The sequence below is a fragment of the Schistocerca cancellata genome, chromosome 4 (assembly GCF_023864275.1).
Source record: "Schistocerca cancellata isolate TAMUIC-IGC-003103 chromosome 4, iqSchCanc2.1, whole genome shotgun sequence".
In the NCBI taxonomy this organism is placed as follows: Eukaryota; Metazoa; Arthropoda; class Insecta; order Orthoptera; family Acrididae; genus Schistocerca; species Schistocerca cancellata.
The window spans coordinates 787,408,089-787,431,458 of NC_064629.1; positions in this window are offsets into that span (position 1 = coordinate 787,408,089).

The following is a 23,370-nucleotide window of genomic DNA, read 5'->3' on the forward strand; positions in this document are numbered from 1 at the left end:
CCACTAAACTGTGTCTTGGGTGATGTTATATGGTTCAAATGGCTCTGAGCACTATGGGACTTAACTTCTGAGGTCATCAGTCCCCTAGAACTTAGAACTACTTAAACCTAACTAACCTAAGGACATCACACACATCCATGCCAAAGGCAGGATTCGAAACTGCGACCGTAGCAGTCGCGCGATTCCAGACTGCACACCTAGAACCACTCGGCCACCCCGGCCGACTGTAGCTGCTATAAATTTGTTTACACGGAAGCTAGCTTCCTGATTGTGATATTGCGCATGCCTACTGCTTCCATTCGCACTGTTCTGTTTTGTCATATATTCAGAGGTTATATCTGATTACAGTACACTATGTCCACCAGTTTCATATTCTCAACATTCAAAACATTCCTCTGTTGAAGCTACCAGATATTTAAAATAACTTTACATTACCATCGTAAATCTTATACAGGGTGTTTCAAAAATGACCGGTATATTTGAAACGGTAATAAAAACTAAACGAGCAGCGATAGAAATACACCGTTTGTTGCAATATGCTTGGGACAACAGTACATTTTCAGGCAGACAAACTTTCGAAATTACAGTAGTTACAATTGTCAACAACAGATGGCGCTGCGGTCTGGGGAACTCTATAGTACGATATTTTCCACATATCCACCATGCGTAGCAATAATATGGCGTAGTCTCTGAATGAAATTACCCGAAACCTTTGACAACGTGTCTGGCGGAATGGCTTCACATGCAGATGAGATTTACTGCTTCAGCTGTTCAATTGTTTCTGAATTCTGGCGGTACACCTGGTCTTTCAAGTGTCCCCACAGAAAGAGGTCACAGGGGTTCATGTCTGGCGAATAGGGAGGCCAATCCACACCGCCTCCTGTATGTTTCGGATATCCCAAAGCAATCACACGATCATCGAAATATTCATTCAGGAAATTAAAGACGTCGGCCGTGCGATGTGGCCGGGCACCATCTTGCATAAACCACGAGGTGTTCGCAGTGTCGTCTAAGGCAGTTTGTACCGCCACAAATTCACGAAGAATGTCCAGATAGCGTGACGCAGTAATCGTTTCGGATCTGAAAAATGGGCCAATGATTCCTTTGGAAGAAATGGCGGCCCAGACCAGTACTTTTTGAGGATGCAGGGACGATGGGACTGCAACATGGGGCTTTTCGGTTCCCCATATGCGCCAGTTCTGTTTATTGACGAAGCCGTCCAGGTAAACATAAGCTTCGTCAGTAAACTAAATGCTGCCCACATGCATATCGCCGTCATCAGTCCTGTGCACTATATCGTTAGCGAATGTCTCTCGTGCAGCAATGGTAGCGGCGCTGAGGGGTTGCCGCGTTTGAATTTTGTATGGATAGAGGTGTAAACTCTGGCGCATGAGACGATACGTGGACGTTGGCGTCATTTGGACCGCAGCTGCATCACGGCGAACGGAAACCCGAGGCCGCTGTTGGATCACCTGCTGCAATAGCTGCGCGTTGTCCTCTGTGGTTGCCGTACGCGGTCGCCCTACCTTTCCAGCACGTTCATCCGTCACGTTCCCAGTCCGTTGAAATTTTTCAAACAGATCCTTTATTGTATCGCTTTTCGGTCCTTTGGTTACATTAAACCTCCGTTGAAAACTTCGTCTTGTTGCAACAACACTGTGTTCTAGGCGGTGGAATTCCAACACCAGAAAAATCCTCTGTTCTAAGGAATAAACCATGTTGTCCACAGCACACTTGCACGTTGTGAACAGCACACGCTTACAGCAGAAAGACGACGTACAGAATGGCGCACCCACAGACTGCGTTGTCTTCTATATCTTTCACATCACTTGCAGCGCCATCTGTTGTTGAAAATTGTAACAACTGTAATTTCGAAAGTTTGTCCGCCTGAAAATGTACTGTTGTCCCAAGCATATTGCAACAAACGGTGTATTTCTATCGCTGCTCGTTTAGTTTTTATTGCCGTTTCAAATATACCGGTCATTTTTGAAACACCCTGTATTTTCTAAACGCTTCACGAAAGGCAGCTGTTCAGTCATGTTACATTTTATTTAGAATCTGGAAACTGTCTACAGAAGTTGACAGTCTGAGACGATATATTAAGATGCAATGAAATCTTCTGTACTATAAACTCTGCAGTGAATCTTATATTTACGATATGCTATTGCAGTGTCTGTGTTCTTCAGAAATACGATGCAAAGTTCCTTCGGACATGCTAGCATCGTATGCTCTTGTCGAAAGAGATATACAGTTTTCCCTGTAAAAGCTTCTTACTAGCATTCCTGTAACTACTAAATAGGCCTCGGAAGGCCCAACGGAACCCACCGACCGCCGTGTCATCGTCGGCCCACAGGCGTCACTGGATGGGGATATTGAGGGGGAGGTGATCAGCACACCGTTCTCCCAGCCGTTGTCAGTTTTGGTAATCGGAACCACTACTTCTCAGTCATTCAGCTTCTCAGTTCGCCTGCCTCAGCTGAATGAACCCCGACTGCCAACAGCGGTCGACAGATCCATACGGTCACCCACCCAAATGGCAGCCAAGCCCGAAAGGGCTTAACTTAGACGATCTGACAGAAGCCAGTCTTACCACTGTGGAAGGCCGTTGGCCATTTAACTACTGGTTAATTATAATTAATGTGCGTCTACTCACGGAGGTCCATTGCGGACTGTAACTACCGTATGGAACCGAAACTTGGTAAATATGCTATGCGTTAATGCGGAACCGATTTTTACTGAAAAATAATTAATTACAATTTTGGCCACCAGGTGCCAATCTGGCGCTGTACATCATCTCTTCGACGTCTCCGGTGCTCATATGGAACAAATTGTGTAAGTGGTGTTAATAATAATAACCAACCCTATGCCTTCCTCACTTGTTTGACCTTTTCTGCCCACGTCCCATTCATAATTCATTATTTTAGGAAACATTTCTGTACCTCTTTCTTGGTTTCACAGTGCCAGATTTGCACATCGTGGCCCAAATTTGAAGTAATTCTTTCCGGCGTATTTAGGTTCTACGTTCAGCCATTAGAAAAATTACAACATTTCGCTGCCATACAGTTGAGACCACACTGGACCTCTCTGAGCAGCTGAATTAAACAACCCAGTATTTTTCCATGCATCTCTAGTAATACATCATCAGTTACATAGAGTGCCTTACACGTGAAAGTAAATTATAGGATCGGATGTATGCGGACACCACTGTTATGCTGAGCTGAGCACTAGATGTCACTAGAAGAAGACCTGCCAGTATAAAATGGAGATAGGGTTGCCACTACTGAAAAGTAACAGCATAATCGGTCAGTCAAAACATGGTTCAAATGGCTCTGAGGGACTTAATAGCTGAGGTCATCAGTCCCCTAGACCTTAGAACTACTTAAACCTAACTAACCCAAGGACATCACACACATCCATCCCCGAGGCAGGATTCGAAACTGCGACCATAGTAGTCGCGCGGTTCCGGACTGAAGCGCCTAGAACCGCTCGGCCACTGCGGCCGGCTCGGTCAGTCAGGCGAGCTCAGAGACTTCGAAGGTGGACTAGTCGCTGGACGACCTTACCTGAGTGATAAATCCAACAGGAACATTTCAACCTTTTTAAAGCTGTCCAAGTCGACTGTTGGTAATGTGACAGTGAAGTGAGAGTGAAGTTGAAACGCGAAGGAACAGCCACAGCTACATCAAAACGAAGCAGACTTTGTGTTCAGACGGATTGTGAACGTTGTGTGCTGCGGAGCGTTACGTATATACACTCCTGGAAATGGAAAAAGAACACATTGACACCGGTGTGTCAGACCCACCATACTTGCTCCGGACACTGCGAGAGGGCTGTACAAGCAATGATCACACGCACGGCACAGCGGACACACCAGGAACCGCGGTGTTGGCCGTCGAATGGCGCTAGCTGCGCAGCATTTGTGCACCGCCGCCGTCAGTGTCAGCCAGTTTGCCGTGGCATACGGAGCTCCATCGCAGTCTTTAACACTGGTAGCATGCCGCGACAGCGTGGACGTGAACCGTATGTACGGTTGACGGACTTTGAGCGAGGGCGTATAGTGGGCATGCGGGAGGCCGGGTGGACGTACCGCCGAATTGCTCAACACGTGGGGCGTGAGGTCTCCACAGTACATCGATGTTGTCGCCAGTGGTCGGCGGAAGGTGCACGTGCCCGTCGACCTGGGACCGGACCGCAGCGACGCACGGATGCACGCCAAGACCGTAGGATCCTACGCAGTGCCGTAGGGGACCGCACCGCCACTTCCCAGCAAATTAGGGACACTGTTGCTCCTGGGGTATCGGCGAGGACCATTCGCAACCGTCTCCATGAAGCTGGGCTGCGGTCCCGCACACCGTTAGGCCGTCTTCCGCTCACGCCCCAACATCGTGCAGCCCGCCTCCAGTGGTGTCGCGACAGGCGTGAATGGAGAGACGAATGGAGACGTGTCGTCTTCAGCGATGAGAGTCGCTTCTGCCTTGGTGCCAATGATGGTCGTATGCGTGTTTGGCGCCGTGCAGGTGAGCGCCACAATCAGGACTGCATACGACCGAGGCACACAGGGCCAACACCCGGCATCATGGTGTGGGGAGCGATCTCCTACACTGGCCGTACACCTCTGGTGGTCGTCGAGGGGACACTGAATAGTGCACGGTACATCCAAACCGTCATCGAACCCATCGTTCTACCATTCCTAGACCGGCAAGGGAACTTGCTGTTCCAACAGGACAATGCACGTCCGCATGTATCCCGTGCCACCCAACGTGCTCTAGAAGATGTAAGTCAACTGCCCTGGCCAGCAAGATCTCCGGATCTGTCCCCCATTGAGCATGTTTGGGACTGGATGAAGCGTCGTCTCACGCGGTCTGCACGTCCAGCACGAACGCTGGTCCAGCTGAGGCGCCAGGTGGAAATGGCATGGCAAGCCGTTCCACAGGACTACATCCAGCATCTCTACGATCGTCTCCATGGGAGAATAGCAGCCTGCATTGCTGCGAAAGGTGGATATACACTGTACTAGTGCCGACATTGTGCATGCTCTGTTGCCTGTGTCTATGTGCCTGTGGTTCTGTCAGTGTGATCATGTGATGTATCTGACCCCAGGAATGTGTCAATAAAGTTTCCCCTTCCTGGGACAATGAATTCACGGTGTTCTTATTTCAATTTCCAGGAGTGTAGTTTCACTTTACTTCGAGATTCTTTCCACGCAGGAGCAGTGTAATAATCGCAATGGTTTCTGTGGTGTATGGGAGGGTGTCGTCAGTGAGTGACTGTAGGATGATATAATATGACTTCTAGTTGGTATGATGTGTGGCAGCTTGCTTTAAATATAGAAAAATGCAAGTACGAATAACTGTCCCGTAACGTTTAAAAACAGTTTTAGTACTCTGCTGCTTGATACAGTCACGTCGATGAAATATCCAGGAGTAACATTACAAACCGACATGAAATGGAACTAGCACGTAAGGACTGTAGTAGGGAGGCGAATACTGGACTTCGGTTTATTGGGAGAATATTAGGAAAGTGTGGTTCATTTGTAAAACAGACCGTGTATAGAACACTAGCGCGACCTATTCTTGAGTGATTATTTAGTGTTTGGGCTTCACACTAGGTCGAATTAAAGGAACAAATCAAAGAAATTCAAAGGCGGCCTGGCAGAACTGTTACCAGTAGGTTCGATCAACGTGCTAGTGTTACAGAGATGTTTCGTGAATTGAAATGTGAATTGCTGGCGGGAAGACAATATTATTTTTCTGGGGCGCTATTGAGAAAACTTAGGTATTCTGTATTTGAAGGTGACTGCTGAGTAATTCTCCAGAAGCTAACGTACATTAAGTGTAAAGTCCACAAAGATAGGAGAAATTGGCACTTCTACAGAGGCATTTACATAGTCGCTTTTCCATTGCTCTCTTTGTGAGTGGAATAGGAAAGGGAGTGACTGTCCTGTCTATCATGCAGCATACGGTGGCTTGTTGAGTATGTATGTTGACGCGGATACTGTTGCGGCCACATGTAGTAAGTGTTGCTTCACGCAGTGGAGAATGGCAAAACAGAGGCACGCCAGCGATTGAGGCGTTGCGAAGTAGGGAGGCACAGATAGCCTTGCTGACAGCAGCTGTCTACCAACAGACTGACACAAGGACGCACACGAACTGAGCGTCGAGCGAAGCCTGGTGAGTGCTGAGTAAGGGGAAGTGAGGCCAGCACGCTAAGTTACGCTGCAATATATTGCGGGAGTAATAACAAAAAGCTACCATCGAGGGTAAAAAACGTCCTCCTGCCGGATATAACTAGTGGAGCGCAGGCAGCAACAGACAGAAGCCATTAGGAAGCAGTTCGGATCTGAGGACGGACGTGGTCCGTGTCCGAATGTTCAATCTTCGTAGATGGCTATTCCGGAAGTCTGTTCCAGCTAACAGGAGTCATCCGTTCGCCGCCAGATGTCAACTTCAGCTCTGGAGGTCGGCCCGAGTTCGGTCGGCACCATAGCTGACTTATTACAGCGAGAACGTCCAGCAGGACCGGACGCAGCGCGGTGTTGGTCACAGGCGCCTCCGGAGATGGACGCCTGGACTTCATGGGAACCCGGCCCCACGGCGCGAGGTCCGTCCATGACGGAACCTCACGGACATCGCGACTGACGGCTTCCCTGCGGCCGGTGCATCAGGCGTCGGCAGCTGACCTCACGGTGACGCGGCTCCGTGGGCGTACCCGTATTGCGGGCGCCGAGCGGCAACGAGTTCATCTCAACCACAGGGCATCCTGGCTTCAGCGGAGCACTGGTGGCCTGAGGCTCCCGAGTACGATTAGCCTCGCGCGTTGCGTGCATTGTCAGAGAATCCACACAGCAGCAGCCAGGCGGAGGGATCCACAGGGCTGGGCAGCGACGACGAGGGAGAAATTGTAAAGAAAGTTCAATAAATAATCGTAAAACTCTACACCGTCTCAGTCTTTGGCGCAGCCACTGTGTCTGCTGCTAACAAGTGGTGCAGAAGTTGTAACAATACATATGAATATCCTCATTCACTTGTCGCTTAATGTATGAAGCCTCCTGTGCTACCGTACCATTTTTAAATCTCAGTGAGCTCGCAAAAGAACCTATGACAGAAATGAGATCTACTTAAAAATATCTTACACTTGTTTATTGCCTATAAAATTTCTGGTAAATATGTAGTAAATTTCAACTGAACTGCATATATAAAAAATAAAATAAAACTGAATCGCAAATATTTCTTATCAGACTTATTAAATGTAATGAGAGGGGTGGCACTGTTTTTGTGATCAACAAGTTTTTTGGTGTAGGGGGAGTGTGTCCGAAATTGGGGATTTTGATATATGAACAAGGGTCCAAATATTTTCAGAGCTTGAGAAAGGCTATTCTGAAAATACATCATTTTGAAAATCATTGAGGTCCTACTTCACTGCAGCATTATCTTCTTGAACATATCTAGCTCCCAAAATCTTGATTTACTACCTTTTTTGGTTCTTTGCTACCTAGATTTTTCAGTCTACAGTTCATAACCAATAAATTGTGGCCATCGTCTGCACACACCTGCACATGGAAATGTCTTACAATTTAAAATCTGCTTCCGAAATCTCTGCCTTACCGTTTTTTACTCAGACAGTAACCTTTCGGTATCTCCTGGTCTCTTCCACGTATAGAACTTCTTTTCATGGTTCTTAAACCGAGAATTAGCGAGGATTAAATTACGTTCTGTGAAAAGTTCTACTAGGTGGTTTCCTCTTTCATTCATTTCCCTCATTCCATTTTCATTTATTTTTCCTTCTCTTCGTTTCTCTATTATCGATTTCCAGTCCCCCTTCACAAATTGCCGTCTTCTTTAACTATCTGAATAGCTTCTTACGCGTTCAGTATGCCTTTCGAAGTAGCTTACCCGCATTCCTATTCTCTTATTAATCATTATGCCTACTCCTGCATTACCCCTGTTTGATTTTGTATTTAAAACCTTTTACCCTCCTGACCGAAATTCTTGTTCATTCTGCCACCCGACTTCACTAATTCCCTCTGTATGTAACTTCAACCTGTCCACTTACCTCGTGAAATTTATAACCTACCTGCCCGTTTAAGTGATCTAACATTCCACGCTCCCATCGGTAGGATGCCAGTTTCGTTTGTCACGATGATGACATCCTCTTGAGTAGTCCCTGTCCAGAGATCCGAACTGCGGACTATTTTACCTCCGGAATATTTTACCCTAGAGTATATCATCTTCATTTAAGCATACAGTAGAGCTGCATGAGCTCGGGAAAAATTACGGCTGTAGTTTCCCCTTTGCTTTCAGCTGGTCGCACTACAAGAACAGCAAGGACGTTTTGGTTGATGCTACAAGGGAAGATCAGTCAATCACCCTGACTGTTACCCCTGAAACTACTGAAGAGGCTACTACCCCTCTTCAAGAACCACGCGCTTGCTTGGCGTCTGAACAGATACCCCTCCGTTGTGGTTGCACCTCGGCTCTGATTCCACCTATGGCGCCGCTAGCTGTATCGTTGAGGCACACAAACCACCTCACCAACGGCAGGGTTCGTGGTTCATGAGGGGTGAGCGTTTATTTTTCTATTTAAAATCCACAAATATTAGCAGTTGCAAAATGACTTACCGATTTCTTACCCAGTTATTGACAAATAAGACCCCTGATGTAACTAAAATGAAACAAATACCTGTTATTCGGAACTGAAATAACGGTATCTTAGGCGGTCTGTTTTACACATCCTATCTCCGGATCCACTACCAGATCGCGATCGACGTTTAGTAATCAGTGTACTACCGGAACTAAGGTATCTGGACACTCCTGCAAATGCTGATTTGACCACTGGATCCGTAAGAGGCAGTCCCGTCCGTATAAAAGGAGGTAGGGAGTGTTTTGTTGTCAGTAGAGAGGCAGTAACAACAGAACTGGTCGACAGGAGAGCTCATTGACTTCGAACGTGGGCTACTCATTGGGAGTCACCTGACTAATAAATCAGTCGGTGACATTTCTACCCTTCCGTATCTTTCAGATAAAATCCCAGTATTCGTTGCGGAGTTATTTTTTTTGTCAAATGTCAATGACGCTTTTCGCCTGTGACAGGCTTCTTCAGATGATCTACAATGCAAAAAATAACAAAAACAGGTATAAGGAAACGTCCTGGTGCCATCTTGTGCAAGAACGTACTCTATGGGAAAAGTTTTTATACTAACTTACAGAACGTGGTCACGGCGAACGCCGTCAATAAATATGATTACACGAAGTGTATACCGTACATCGGCAAAACGCAATTAGTCTACCAAAACATTGGAAATCCCCAATACCTGTGAAGTACTTTCCTGAAAAGAACCGGAACGACGAAAAATTGCTGCGAAACTACACTCCTGGAAATGGAAAAAAGAACACATTGACACCGGTGTGTCAGACCCACCATACTTGCTCCGGACACTTCGAGAGGGCTGTACAAGCAATGATCACACGCACGGCACAGCGGACACACCAGGAACCGCGGTGTTGGCCGTCGAATGGCGCTAGCTGCGCAGCATTTGTGCACCGCCGCCGTCAGTGTCAGCCAGTTTGCCGTGGCATACGGAGCTCCATCGCAGTCTTTAACACTGGTAGCATGCCGTGACAGCGTGGACGTGAACTGTATGTGCAGTTGACGGACTTTGAGCGAGGGCGTATAGTGGGCATGCGGGAGGCCGGGTGGACGTACCGCCGAATTGCTCAACACGTGGGGCGTGAGGTCTCCACAGTACATCGATGTTGTCGCCAGTGGTCGGCGGAAGGTGCACGTGCCCGTCGACCTGGGACCGGACCGCAGCGACGCACGGATGCACGCCACGACCGTAGGATCCTACGCAGTGCCATAGGGGACCGCACCACCACTTCCCAGCAAATTAGGGACACTGTTGCTCCTGGGGTATCGGCGAGGACCATTCGCAACCGTCTCCATGAAGCTTGACTACGGTCCCGCACATCGTTAGGCCGTCTTCCGCTCACGCCCCAACATCGTGCAGCCCGCCCCCAGTGGTGTCGCGACAGGCGTGAATGGAGGGACGAATGGAGACGTGTCGTCTTCAGCGATGAGAGTCGCTTCTGCCTTGGTGCCAATGATGGTCGTATGCGTGTTTGGCGCCGTGCAGGTGAGCGCCACAATCAGGACTGCATACGACCGAGGCACACAGGGCCAACACCCGCCATCATGGTGTGGGGAGCGATCTCCTACACTGGCCGTACACCACTGGTGATCGTCGAGGGGACACTGAATAGTGCACGGTACATCCAAACCGTCATCGAAGCCATCGTTCTACCATTCCTAGACCGGCAAGGGAACTTGCTGTTCCAACAGGACAATGCACGTCCGCATGTATCCCGTGCCACCCAACGTGCTCTAGAAGGTGTAAGTCAACTACCCTGGCCAGCAAGATCTCCGGATCTGTCCCCCATTGAGCATGCTTGGGACTGGATGAAGCGTCGTCTCACGCGGTCTGCACGTCCAGCACGAACGCTGGTCCAACTGAGGCGCCAGGTGGAAATGGCATGGCAAGCCGTTCCACAGGACTACATCCAGCATCTCTACGATCGTCTCCATGGGAGAATAGCAGCCTGCATTGCTGCGAAAGGTGGATATACACTGTACTAGTGCCGACATTGTGCATGCTCTGTTGCCTGTGTCTATGTGCCTGTGGTTCTGTCAGTGTGATCATGTGATGTATCTGACCCCAGGAATGTGGCAATAAAGTTTCCCCTTCCTGGGACAATGAATTCACGGTGTTCTTATTTCAATTTCCAGGAGTGTATTTTAGGGTTTGATAAACTGGAACTACTAAGATTTCAAAGTTACGGCTAAGTAGACAGTGAAAATAAAAATAAATGCCGTAAAATCCTTTAATTACCTTACTCGTTGTCGTGCTTGAAGGACACCCCACAAGTTAGGAACAGATGAGCAGCAGAGCTTCATGGAGTGGGAGCATAATATGTATGAGCGGCCCCGTTGACAAACATAGAAAGTGGAAAAGTATGGTAATACGGCCTGAAGCGCAATCAGGCCGATGGCTTTGGATAGTCTATACGTTCTCCATTGCGCAGGACCATATTCATACACAGAAGTGAAATAGACTTTTAAATCAAAATGTACTTAGTTTCTAAAATGAGAGCCTTAAAAATAAGAGTTAAGTTAACTAGCATCTATCCGATAAGGTAATTATACGTACTTTACGAGAAGGTCATCATAAACAGAAAACAAAAAGAACTAAATTATGCCTTCAAGATAAGGGTGTCAAACAAATAACAAAAGAGATCCAGCAAATTTCACTCGAAAGAGACCAAACTTCTTTAGAAAGAGACATCATTATATTTTTTAAAAAATGGATTTTTGCTGACCGGCTGATCACTGAAGAGGCCATCAACCCCGAAAAACGTGCATTTAACGATCTGAAATCCATCAACTAAATGGAGTTTCCATCCCTTACGAGAAAAATGCAAAATTTTGGTGTTATTGATAGTAGGCAGACAATGATCAGATACCTTAGATGTTCTGCAAATGACGAGTATTGTTTTATCGGTCCTCTATTCGTGAGGTATTCCCGCAAACTGGTGTTAAAGATTTTCACATTTGTCCAAGATATTCAGCGCTGCATTGGGTAGATACCAATCGGTAAATCCGCCGGCCTATGTGGCCGAGTGGTTCTAGGCGCTTCAGTCCATAACCGCACTGCTGCTACGGTCGCAGTTTCGAATCCTCCCTCGGGCGTGGATGTGTGTGATGTCCATAGGTTAGTTAGGTTTAAGTAGTTCTAAGTCTAGGGGACTGATGACCTCAGACGTTAAGTCCCACAGTGCTTAGAGCCATTTGAACCGGCAAATCCATGACATATCATGTACATACACATAGATACTCCGCAAGTTACGGTACGGTATTGGCCACTATTGGTCATTTCCATTCGTGTTCCACTCGCAGACAGAGCGAGGGATGAACGACTGTCCATATGCCTCCGGAGACCTACAGTATGTGATCAAAAGTATCCGGACGCACCCTAAAATATATGTTTTTCAGATTGGGTGCATTGTGCTGCCACCTACTGCCAGGTACTCCATATCAGCGACCTCAGTAGTCATTAGACATCGTGAGAGAGCTGAATGGGGCACTCCGCGGAACTCACGGACTTCGAACGTGGTCAGGTGATGGGCGTCACTTGCGTCAAACACCTGTACGCGTGATTTCGACGCTCCTAAGCATCTCTAGGTCCACTGTTTCCGACGTGATAGTAAAGTGGAAACGTGAAGGGACAAGTACAGCACAAAAGAGTGCAGGCCGACCTACTCTGTTGAATGACAGAGACCGCCGACAGTTGAAGATGGTCTTATAGCTGTAATAGGCAGACATCTATTGAGACCATCACACAGGAATTCCACACTGCGTCAGGATCCACTGCAATTACTATGACAGTTTGGCAGGAGGTTAAGAGTGTGGAGAGGAGTGACGAATCACGGTACACAATGTGGCGATCCGAAGGCCGGGTGTGGGTATGGCGAATGCACGGTGCCAGCGTGTGTAGTGCCAACATTAAAATTCGGGGGCCGTGGTGTTATGGTGTGATGGTGATTTTCGTGGTGGGGTCTAGCACTCCTTGTTGTTTTGCGTGGCATTGTCTCAGCACAGGCCTACATTGATGTTTTAAGCATCTTCTTGGTTCCCACTGTTGAAGAGGAATACGGGGATGGCGATTGCATAATTCAACACGATCAAGTCCTGTGGCAGAGTGGGTAGACGACAGTAACATCCCTGCAAAGGAATGGCCTGCAGAGAGTCCTGGCCTGAGCCCTAAAGAACACCTTTGGGATATTTCAGAACGCCGACTTCGTGCCAGGCCTCACCGACCGACATTGATACCTCTCCTCAGTGCATCACTCCGTGAAGAATGGGCTGCCATTCCCCAAGAAACCTTCCAGCACCTGATTGAAGGAATGTCTGATAGAATGGAAGCTGTCTCCAAGGCTAAGGGTGGGCCAACACAATACTGATTTCCAGAATTACCGATGGAGGCGGCCACGAACTTGTAATTCATTTTCAGCCGGGTGTCCGGATACTTTTTATCACATAATCTAAGAGCCCTAATGTCTCGTATACTATCCTCGTGGCCCTTACGCGCAAAGTATGTTGGTGGCAGTAGAATCTTTCGGCAGTCAGCTTCAAATGGCGTTTCTCTGAATTTTCTCAGTAGTCATTCTCGAAAAGAACGTCTCCTTTCTGCAGGGATTCCCATTTGAGTTCCCGAAACATCTCCACGACACTTAAGTGTAGTTTTAACTGACCGGTAACAAATCTAGCAGCTCGCTTCTGAATTGCATCGATGTCTCCCTTTAACCCGACCTCGTACGGATCCCAAACACTCGAGCATTACTTGAGAGTAGGTCGGAACAGCGTCCTACGTGGTCCCCTCTACAGATGAACCTCTCTTTCCAGAAGTTCCCGCAATGAACCAAAGTCAACCATTAGCCTTCCCAAGCACAGATTACACATGCTCGTTCCATTTCATATCGTTTTGCAATTTTTTGCTCAGATATATCTACGACTTCACTCTGTCAACCAAAACACTAGTAATACTGTATCCTAACATTACACGTTTGTTCTTCTTACTCAGCCGCATTAACTTACACTTTTTTACATTTAGAGCTACCTGCCATTCACCAGACCACCAACAAATTTTATCTAAGTCGTCTAGTATCTTCCTACAGTCACTCAACTTCAACGCCTAACCGTACACCACAGCATCATTAGCAAACAAAATCAGTTTGCTGCCCAACCTGTCAGCCAAATCATTTACGCATACAGGGAACAACAGCGGTCCTATCTCACTAACCTGGGGCACTCCTGACATTGTCCTTGTCTCTGATGAATACTCCCCGTCGAGGACAACATACTGGGTTTTATTACTTAAGAAGTATTGGAGGCTCTCACATATCTATGAACTTATTTCATGCAGTCTTACCTTCGTTAATAGCCCTCAACGGGGCACCGTGTGAAACGCCTTCCGTAAATATAGAAATATGGCATCGGCCTGTTGATCGTCATCCAAAGTTCTCAGTATATCTTATGAGAAAAGGGAAAGCTGAGTTTCGCACGGGCGATGCTTTCTAAACCCATCAGGAAATTTTCATCTATTTCTGAAAAATTTGGACTCCTTGTTGTGCTATCTGTCAGACATGGGGAAGCAAATTATTATTTGTGGGGACTTCAATGTAGATTCTCTGAAAGAGGGTAATAGGAAAAATGACCTTGAAGTATTACTCGGTTCTTTCAATTTGACACCCGTTATTGATTTTCCTACTCAGGTGGTAAAGGATAGCAGCACACTGATAGATAACTTCTTTATAGACCAAGATAAGTTTAACCAGATAAATGCTCAGCCTGTTGAGAATGGTCTTTCTGACCATGGTGCACAGCTAGTTACAATATATGACATAGCTCCATTCAGTGATACTAAACAGTCCTCCAAAGTAGTACGATCAGTCTACGATTTAACAATTGCAAATTTCAGGGAAAGCCTACAGCAGTTAGACTGGGATGAGGTGTACCGTGAACCTGATGCCAATTTAAAATATAATTTATTTCATGACATTTTTGTAAATGCATTTTAAAACTGCTTCCCCAAGAAAATAGTTAAATATACTCGTAAGAAACCTTGTAACATACCATGGCTTACTAAGGGTATAAAAATACCTTGTAACCGGAAAAGGGAAATGTATCTGACAGCAAGAAAGGGTAGTGACCCAGAAACTATCAAACATTATAAAAACTACTGTGTTATATTAAGAAAAGTTATTAAAAAATCCAGAAGTATGTGTATCATGTCTGAAATCAGCAACTCTGATGATAAAATTAAAACAATTTGGAATATTATTAAAAGAGAAACAGGTCAACCAAGACCACAGGAAGACAGTATTACCATCAAATTGAATGAAAACTTTATGAACAAAAAGTCAGAAGTTGAAAAGATTTTTAACAATCATTTTCTAAATGTTGTGGATATAGTAGGATCCAGGTATTCATTAGAAGATGCTAGGCTGTTAATGGAAGAGGCCATACCTATGCAATTTGATACAATTGAAATCTCACCCACTTCTCCCTCTGAAATTAGGAAAATAATAAACTTGCTTAAAAGCAAAAACTCACATGGAATTGACGGCATTTCCAGCAAAATACTAAAAGCTTGTTCTCAACAGATAGTAAGATTCTCAGCCACCTGTGTAATAGCTCTCTGGAACAGGGCATTTTCCCTGATTGACTGAAATATGCTATTGTTATACCTTTGCATAAAAATGGGGATATATCTGATGTCAACAATTACCGTCCAATCTCCCTTCTAACAGCTTTATCCAAAATTTTTGAGAAAGTAATGTATTCAAGAGTAGCTTCACATATCTGTAACAATGAAGTACTATCAAAATGTCAGTTTGGTTTCCAGAAAGGTTTTTCAACAGAAAATGCCATATATGCTTTCACCAATCAAATTTTGAATGATTTGAATAACCGAACACCACCCATTGGGATTTTTTGTGATCTGTCAAAGGCTTTTGATTGTTTAAATCATGAAATTCTGCTAGACAAGCTCAAGTATTGTGGCATGAGTGGGACAGTGCACAAATGGTTTAATTCATACCTAACTGGAAGAGTGCAGAAAGTTTAAATAACTACTTCTCATAATATGCAAAGATCAGCACATTCCTCAAACTGGGGAACTATCAAGAATGGGGTTCCACAAGGGTCAGTCTTGGGTCTTTTGTTGTTCTTAATATATATTAATGACTTGCCATTCTATATTCATGAAGAGGCAAAGTTAGTTCTCTTTGCTGATGATACAAGTATAGTAATCACACCTGACAAACAAGACTTAACTGATGAAATTGTCAAAACTGTCTTTCAGAAAATTACTGAGTGGTTCCTTGTAAACGGACTCTCACTGAATTTTGATAAGACATAGTACATACAGTTCCGTACAGTGAATGGTATGACGCCATTAATAAATATAGACCTTAATCAGAAGCATATAGCTAAGGTAGAATATTCCAAATTTTTTTTGGTGTATCCATTGATGAGAGATTAAATTGGAAGAAACACATTGATGATCTGCTGAAACGTTTGAGTTCAGCTACTTATGCAATAAGGGTCATTGCAAATTTTGTTGATAAACATCTTAGTAAATTAGCTTACTACGCCTATTTTCACTCGTTGCTTTCATATGGCATCATATTTTGGGGTAATTCATCACTGAGGAATAAAGTATTTATTGCACAAAAGCGTGTAATCTGAATAATAGCTGGAGTCCACCCAAGATCATCCTGCAGACATTTATTTAAGGATCTAGGGATATTCACAGTAGCTTCTCAGTACATATACTCTCTTATGAAATTTGTTATTAACAACCAAACCCAATTCAAAAGTAATAGCAGTGTGCATAACTACAATACTAGGAGAAAGGATGATCTTCACTATTCAAGATTAAATCTAACTTTGGCACAGAAAGGGGTGAATTATACTGGCACTAAAGTCTTTGGTCACTTACCAAATAGTATCAAAAGTCTGACAGATAACCAACAAGTATTTAAGAAGAAATTAAAAGAATTTCTGAATGACAACTACTTCTACTCCATAGAGGAATTTTTAGATATAAATTAAGAAAAATTAATAAAAAAATAAAAAATAAAAAAATAAAAATAAAAAACACAAAAAATGAAAAAGTTGTTATATTAACTTAAGTATGTTGTTAAATTATCTTAATTATGTCATGTACTGGAAAATTTGACTCGTTCCACATCATTACGAAATATCGTATGCATGATCCATGGAACTAGTTTTAATCTAATCTAATCTAATCTCTAATCCATGCCGATTCGTTGTCATTAGCTTCTCAGTCTCTAGAAGCTTTACTATACTGGAACTGAGAAAATTTTGAAGGATTCTGCTGCAAAGCGAAGTTAGCGATACTGGTCTGTAATTTGGCGGGTACGTTCTTCTACCCTCCTTATATACTAGAGTAATCTGCACATTTTTCCAGTCGTTTGGGACTTTGTGCTGGGCGAGAGATTCACGATAAATGTAGCCTAGGTAAGGGTTACTTTCGCAACTACAGTTGGTATACATCATGATCGCTAATCCCCGTTTCTATACTGGCATTTTCGATAATGTCCGGCATATTTGTAGCTAAATGGTCTAAGGTACTTCCATTGCTTGAGGGCTGCCGAGACAACTGCTCAAGACTGTTTTCAGAAAATGTTTGCGATGGCATTTCGCTTGACTGTCTGAGTCCATAGACCTCCTAGTCTCTATTCGGCAGGTCAAAGTCGCCTCCAACAAGTACTGCAAGATCTGGGAATTTACGCGCTACTGACTGTAGACTTTTGTTGGAGGACTGTAGAACTGTCACAGCCTAATTGGGTGGCCGGTAAAAAACAGCCAACAGTTAACTTGGTTTCACCTACATCTCTTATGTGTAACCAGAAAACTTAACTGTCACGCTCAACTTCGACCTCAATAGAGACAATATTTTTGTGAACCTCAATGAATCATAAATAATTTTCTCTGCTTCTTCATTACGAAGAAGTTGATGTCGTATATTGGTAACACCAGCGAAAGATATACATGCGTTAGTAGGCCGAAGAATCTAGGCTATGTCATAAGACATGCTGCCTAGGAAAGGCAGGGGTTTCCACTTTACCGCTGTTCGACTGTAGATAAAGCATTCAGTATCAATTTCTTCTCTTCATACAACTTCAAGAGTGATGAAATACTGTAGCCGCATCTACTTGCTTTAATTTCCAAGTTACTAAGTTTGATGCGAACAGTTATGTAGCTGAAAAAACTCACTTTGTAACGCCCTGGATGGCAAAATGAAGCCAATCCGGCCGGCTAACCAACTGTGATTGAAAAATCTAAGTAATTTAGTTTACTCGAGTCATCCATGACTTCATATGTAATTGACATTGGTTCAGTTCATTAAGTTCATTGGGAAGCTGCTGTATTTCAGAAGAGTGGCCACCGAAAAGAATGTAAATGTCAACGTGTCTTTTGTAAACCAAGATTTCCTTGCACAGGACTGAATTATTACTGAAATAATTTTGTTCGATGTAACTGACGTAAACATCGGCCTAAACACCCGCAAGGCAACTGCCCTTTGCTAATGCGTCTTCTTATTTGTACAGAAAATTATTCAAAAAGAGAAATAATTATCTGAAGTAAGAACTCTAAGCACCGTAGGAACATCAATGATTTCATTCGACGACATACTTAAAAAACTTTTCTTGAATAATTGAAGTAGTTTTCTGTAAAGACACATCTATTTATGAAGAGATTCATCGTGTCCATAGACGATAGATAGGAAGCTTCCGGAAAAGAACGTCCATGAAACAGGTCCACCAGCTGATTCCTTTTATGAACAGAGTAATTAGGTTGGAATGATGTAGGTGCAAGCATCGAGGCAGTTTCTGAATTCCTTCGCGTACGAAGGAAAATAGGAACCCTCGTAACAAAGACTGTGCTTTTTTATCTCTTATGCTCCAGACCCCCGCGTGTAACATCACTATCATCTCTGGTTTCAGGAATTGAGAAAGAATGGACTGCCACTCCTCTGCAGATATTCAGACGCACCACTGAAAGTGATGCCATTAGAGATTAAGATACACAGAGGTTCAAGATACACGCATCGTATTAATTTTCACGAGACGTTGGCTGGATACTTTGGTCAGAAAGAGTACTGCAATGAACTTCTTAAGAATCTCAGTTTTCCTGTGATCAATCACTATGATCTAAAGGTAATTCTCCCGACATGGGATTTATTCTGTACGTTGCACAACATTATTCTAAAACAAAATCGTTATGTACATACCGACACAACTGAGGTCATAAATGTTTGTACAGGCAGAAAGGTGAATTCGTTACCACGATATTTTGTGGCACTTTATCCAGTGGAACTGCTAGTAAGCATATACTAGGCCCGCCTGGTCCCCGGCACGAATCCGCCCGGCGGACTTGCGTCGACGTCCGGTGAGCCGGCAAGTCTGTGGATGGTTTTTAGGCGGTTTTCCATCTGTCACGGCGAATGCGGGCTGGTTCCCATTATTCCGCCTCAGGTACACTATGTCGGCGATTGCTGCTCATTCTCCACGTACGCATGCACCACCATTACTCTACTACGCAAGCCGGCCGCGGTGGTCTCGCGGTTCTGGCGCTGCAGTCCGGAACCGTGGGACTGCTACGGTCGCAGGTTCGAATCCTGCCTCGGGCATGGGTGTGTGTGATGTCCTTATGTTAGTTAGGTTTAAATAGTTCTAAGTTCTAGGGGACTTATGACCTAAGATGTTGAGTCCCATAGTACTCAGAGCCATTTGAACCATTTGAACCATCTACTACGCAAACATAGGGGTTACACTCGTCTGGTGTGAGACGTTCCCTGGAGGGGTCCACCGGGGGCCGAACAGCACAATAACCCTGGGTTCGGTGTGGGACGGTGGAGGGGTGAAGTGGACTGCGGTCGCCGTCGTGGGGTTGTGGACCACTGCGGCTGCGGCAGGGACGGAGCCTCTCCGTCGTTTCTAGGTCCCCAGTTAACATACAAGCATATACAAATGTATTTTTCGTGAAAAACTGTTCGCTTTCTGATTTTGAGAGTAATTCTTATGGTCTAGGGAGCAGATACTAATCCGTCATTCATTGGGAATTAGTTTCTGAATCTGAATATCCATTCCTTGTTAATAACGCATTCGATTTCTTAACTGTTACGGTTTATGTGGTCTAATTGCTTGATGCCATGACTCTGATAACACCCAAACTTCATAGGCGATAATATTCTTCTGTAATTGACAGTTTTACCGAAATAGGAACCAGAATTTGGCTATCGCTGTTGGTTTTGTGTGGCTTCTTTGAAAGCATATATCTGTGTCGATGATGAGCATCTGATTAAATTCAAGCATCGTTCGAGAGATGCCAGTACATGCATGGCGCAACGGTACGATCTACCAGTATTTCAGAGATGTAGTGGTGTGGCTCGATTAATAAGCAACCAAATGGTTCAAATGGCTCTGAGCACTATGGGAGTCAACATCCTAGGTCATAAGTCCCCTAGAACTTAGAACTACTTAAACCTAACTAACCTAAGAATATCACAGACACCCATGCCCAAGGCAGGATTCGAACCTGCGACCGTAGCAGTCCCGCGGTTCCGGACTGCAGCGCCAGAACCGCTAGATCACCGCGGCCGGCAATAAGCGACCCCTCAGTCTACTCTTCCTATCCTTGTCTTTCAGAGTAAAATATTAAATCATAGATAAAGTTACTCATAGATGGACCGATAATGCCAAACCACCTGAAAAGAATAAGATAGAAACTCGGCAGGCGCACCTTCGTCGTTCGGCAGCCCGACTTGACTTACTTTCATAAAATTGACCCTAGCGTACGTTTGTGACTCCTCATAGACATCACACTGAGGCAGCAATAAGTTAATAATCCATATTAATACTAAACTCAAAATAGTTAATTATTATTTACAAAATAATGAGATGGGAGCATTAATCTGACCAAGGAAAGGAATTGGAAAATTCTAATAAATTTCTGGTTTATAAGAATAACTACTGCAACAAACCCTGGTATGAATTAATGAAACACGTAGAGTCTGGTACATTTAATACAGTTACATCTGGCTCGATGCCTGAAATGGAAGTATTAGGAGAGCACAGAAATTTATCCCATGTTTTTGGAGAATTATGACGATGATTTACTATCTCCCGATTGCGGGTTAAATATTGGACACGAACGTAAACCGTGCTGAATATTCTCTCAAAGGTGTTATTAAACAGACTAGAACCACAAGCAGATCCGCAAATAGGGGAATACCAGACAGGCTTCAGAAGAGGGAGACCAGGCATAGAACAGATATGGAACTTGACAACACTTTTGAAAGTCAGGCAGACAAGAAATAGTGTAGTTATCTTCGTTGACTTTAAAAAAGCATACGACTCCATAGATCGACAAACTCTCTTTGACATACTGGAAGAATATGGCATCGACAGAAAAACCAGGGCAATTATACAACAGACGCTCACAGACACCACCTCGAAGATTAAGTTCATGGGAGAAATTTTGGAACCCTTCCAGATACACACAGGTATCCGACAAGGAGATGGGCTTTCACCAATCCTGTTTAACATAGTCTTAGACAAAATTGTCAAAAAATGGGAAGAACACGTGAAACAAGAACAATCATAAAATGGCATTTGCAGACGTAATAGCCATACTTAGTAATAACACACAGGAGGCAAAGGAAGGATTAGGGGCACCTACATGAAATGGCTGCCAAAACAGGTCTACAGATATCGTATGAGAAGACTCAATACATGGAACGACAAACCAACAATGTACACATCATGCAAACGATGTATGGATCCATAAAAAGAGTCGAAAAATTTAAATATTTAGGGGAATACATGCAAATAGGAGGATCAAACAAGGCATCCAACACAGAACGAACAGAAATAATCCAGAAAGCATATAAACTCGCATGGTCAAATTAAATTAAGAAAAGCATATCAAGACAGGCCAAAATTAGACACTACAAAACAGCTGTATTACCGGACGCACTATATGCGTCTGAAATGACAATTGGAGCATCAGTCATTACAGAGACAGAAAAAATAGGACGCAAAATTCTCAGGAAAATATTCGGACTAATACACAAAGGTTGCATATGGATGAAAAGACTTACCAATGAGTTATACCAACACACTGACAGACTCACAGACATGATCAGAAAACGCAGACTAAATTTCTACGGACACATACAGAGAATGGACAACACCAGACTTACAAAGAGAATCTTTGATGTAGTAACACACTCAAGACTTAAAACAAATTGGTATCATGTAACAGAGGAAGACATAAGGCAGCTGGGAATCAACAAACAAAAGATAAAAGACAGAAAGGAATTCAGGAACAAAATTAGGAATGCAAAATTTATGGTAAATGAGAAGAGGAAGACGGGAGCATTATGGACGGAACAAAGGAAACAAGAGCATAATCAAAGAATGAAGAGATTTTGGGAAGAGAAAAGGAAAAAAGGAAAGAAGTGAAATTTGTGTCATCATGAGATATTTGAGTTCAAACACAGTCCATAAGGGAAAAAATGATATGAATTAATGAATGAATACTGTTTTGGAAAGAAAGACATTTCCGTCGAGCTGCAGAACACAGTCATTGTTTTGAAAGTAATTTACTATGTGGCAACCAAATGACAGATTCGGAGTTTGTAAATCGCTTGGCTATGTTTGGCTTCAGCAGCAAGTATATCCTTGATAGAAATGTTTCTTTATTTGGATGCCACCAAACGATGGTTTGCTTAGGATAATAGCAGAAAGCCGACTTGGTGATAAGTTTCTAAATTCATTAAAGTCGTTGTAGCACCGGTGTCGAAGAGGATAGACATTGCGAGTTGATTTACGGTTATATTGTGTCTTGGTTTTACTTGGTTTCTTTGTAACAAGAAAAAATAGAGTTCTGGGTGCATGAATTTTCATCTCATTTTTTTCTAACAGATAGTATGCATACTCGCTGTTGCACACAACTGCTTACTAGCTTCCTTTCCACAATACTGGCAGACAGCGTTGTGAAATCGGCTCTTACGTCATTCTTCTGGAACAAAACACTGAATCCAAAGTAGAAGAGAGTTCCTGTCTTGAAGTGCATGAACTGCTGGCTGCCTACGACGTGTTTGCCTAAGCGGAAAACTTGCTGTTTGCTGCTGAGGCGTCCGTGCTGTTTGCCTGGTAGCTGTTTGTTGTCGCCTGAAGTCAGGCCGTCATTTAACAGTCTTTGAAATATCGGAAATTGAGGAACTTCTTGATACACACACTTCCGCTATTCCTGGAGATCGATCTGTTTGCGTGTCGGTCCATTCAGCGAGTTCCACTGCCTGAGATATTTGCAATACGTTTCTAGCGTGAGTTCTGGTAATGTTAATGCTTCATAACGGAATTGTCTATATGGCTCGTACTGTGCATTTAGAGATAGCATAAATGACGTTTGATACTAACTGCACTATAGTCAGCACGTGCGACGTAGAGAACGAAGACGCACTAAACAGATTTTGTAGGTGAAATGAAACGGGGAGTCTCCACCTGGGCAAGTTCGGCTGTGGAGTTGCAAGTTTTTTCAGTTGACGCCACTTTGGTCGAATTGCGTGTCGATGATTATGAAATGATGATGATGATAGCACAACACCAAGTCTTCGACCTTCGTAAAATGAATGTTTGTGAGGCAACAGTTTAACTCCCCTCAAACTTTAGTTTTTGTTGTAAGGTGTAAATTCTGTGATATTGAAAAATTTGCGCCTAC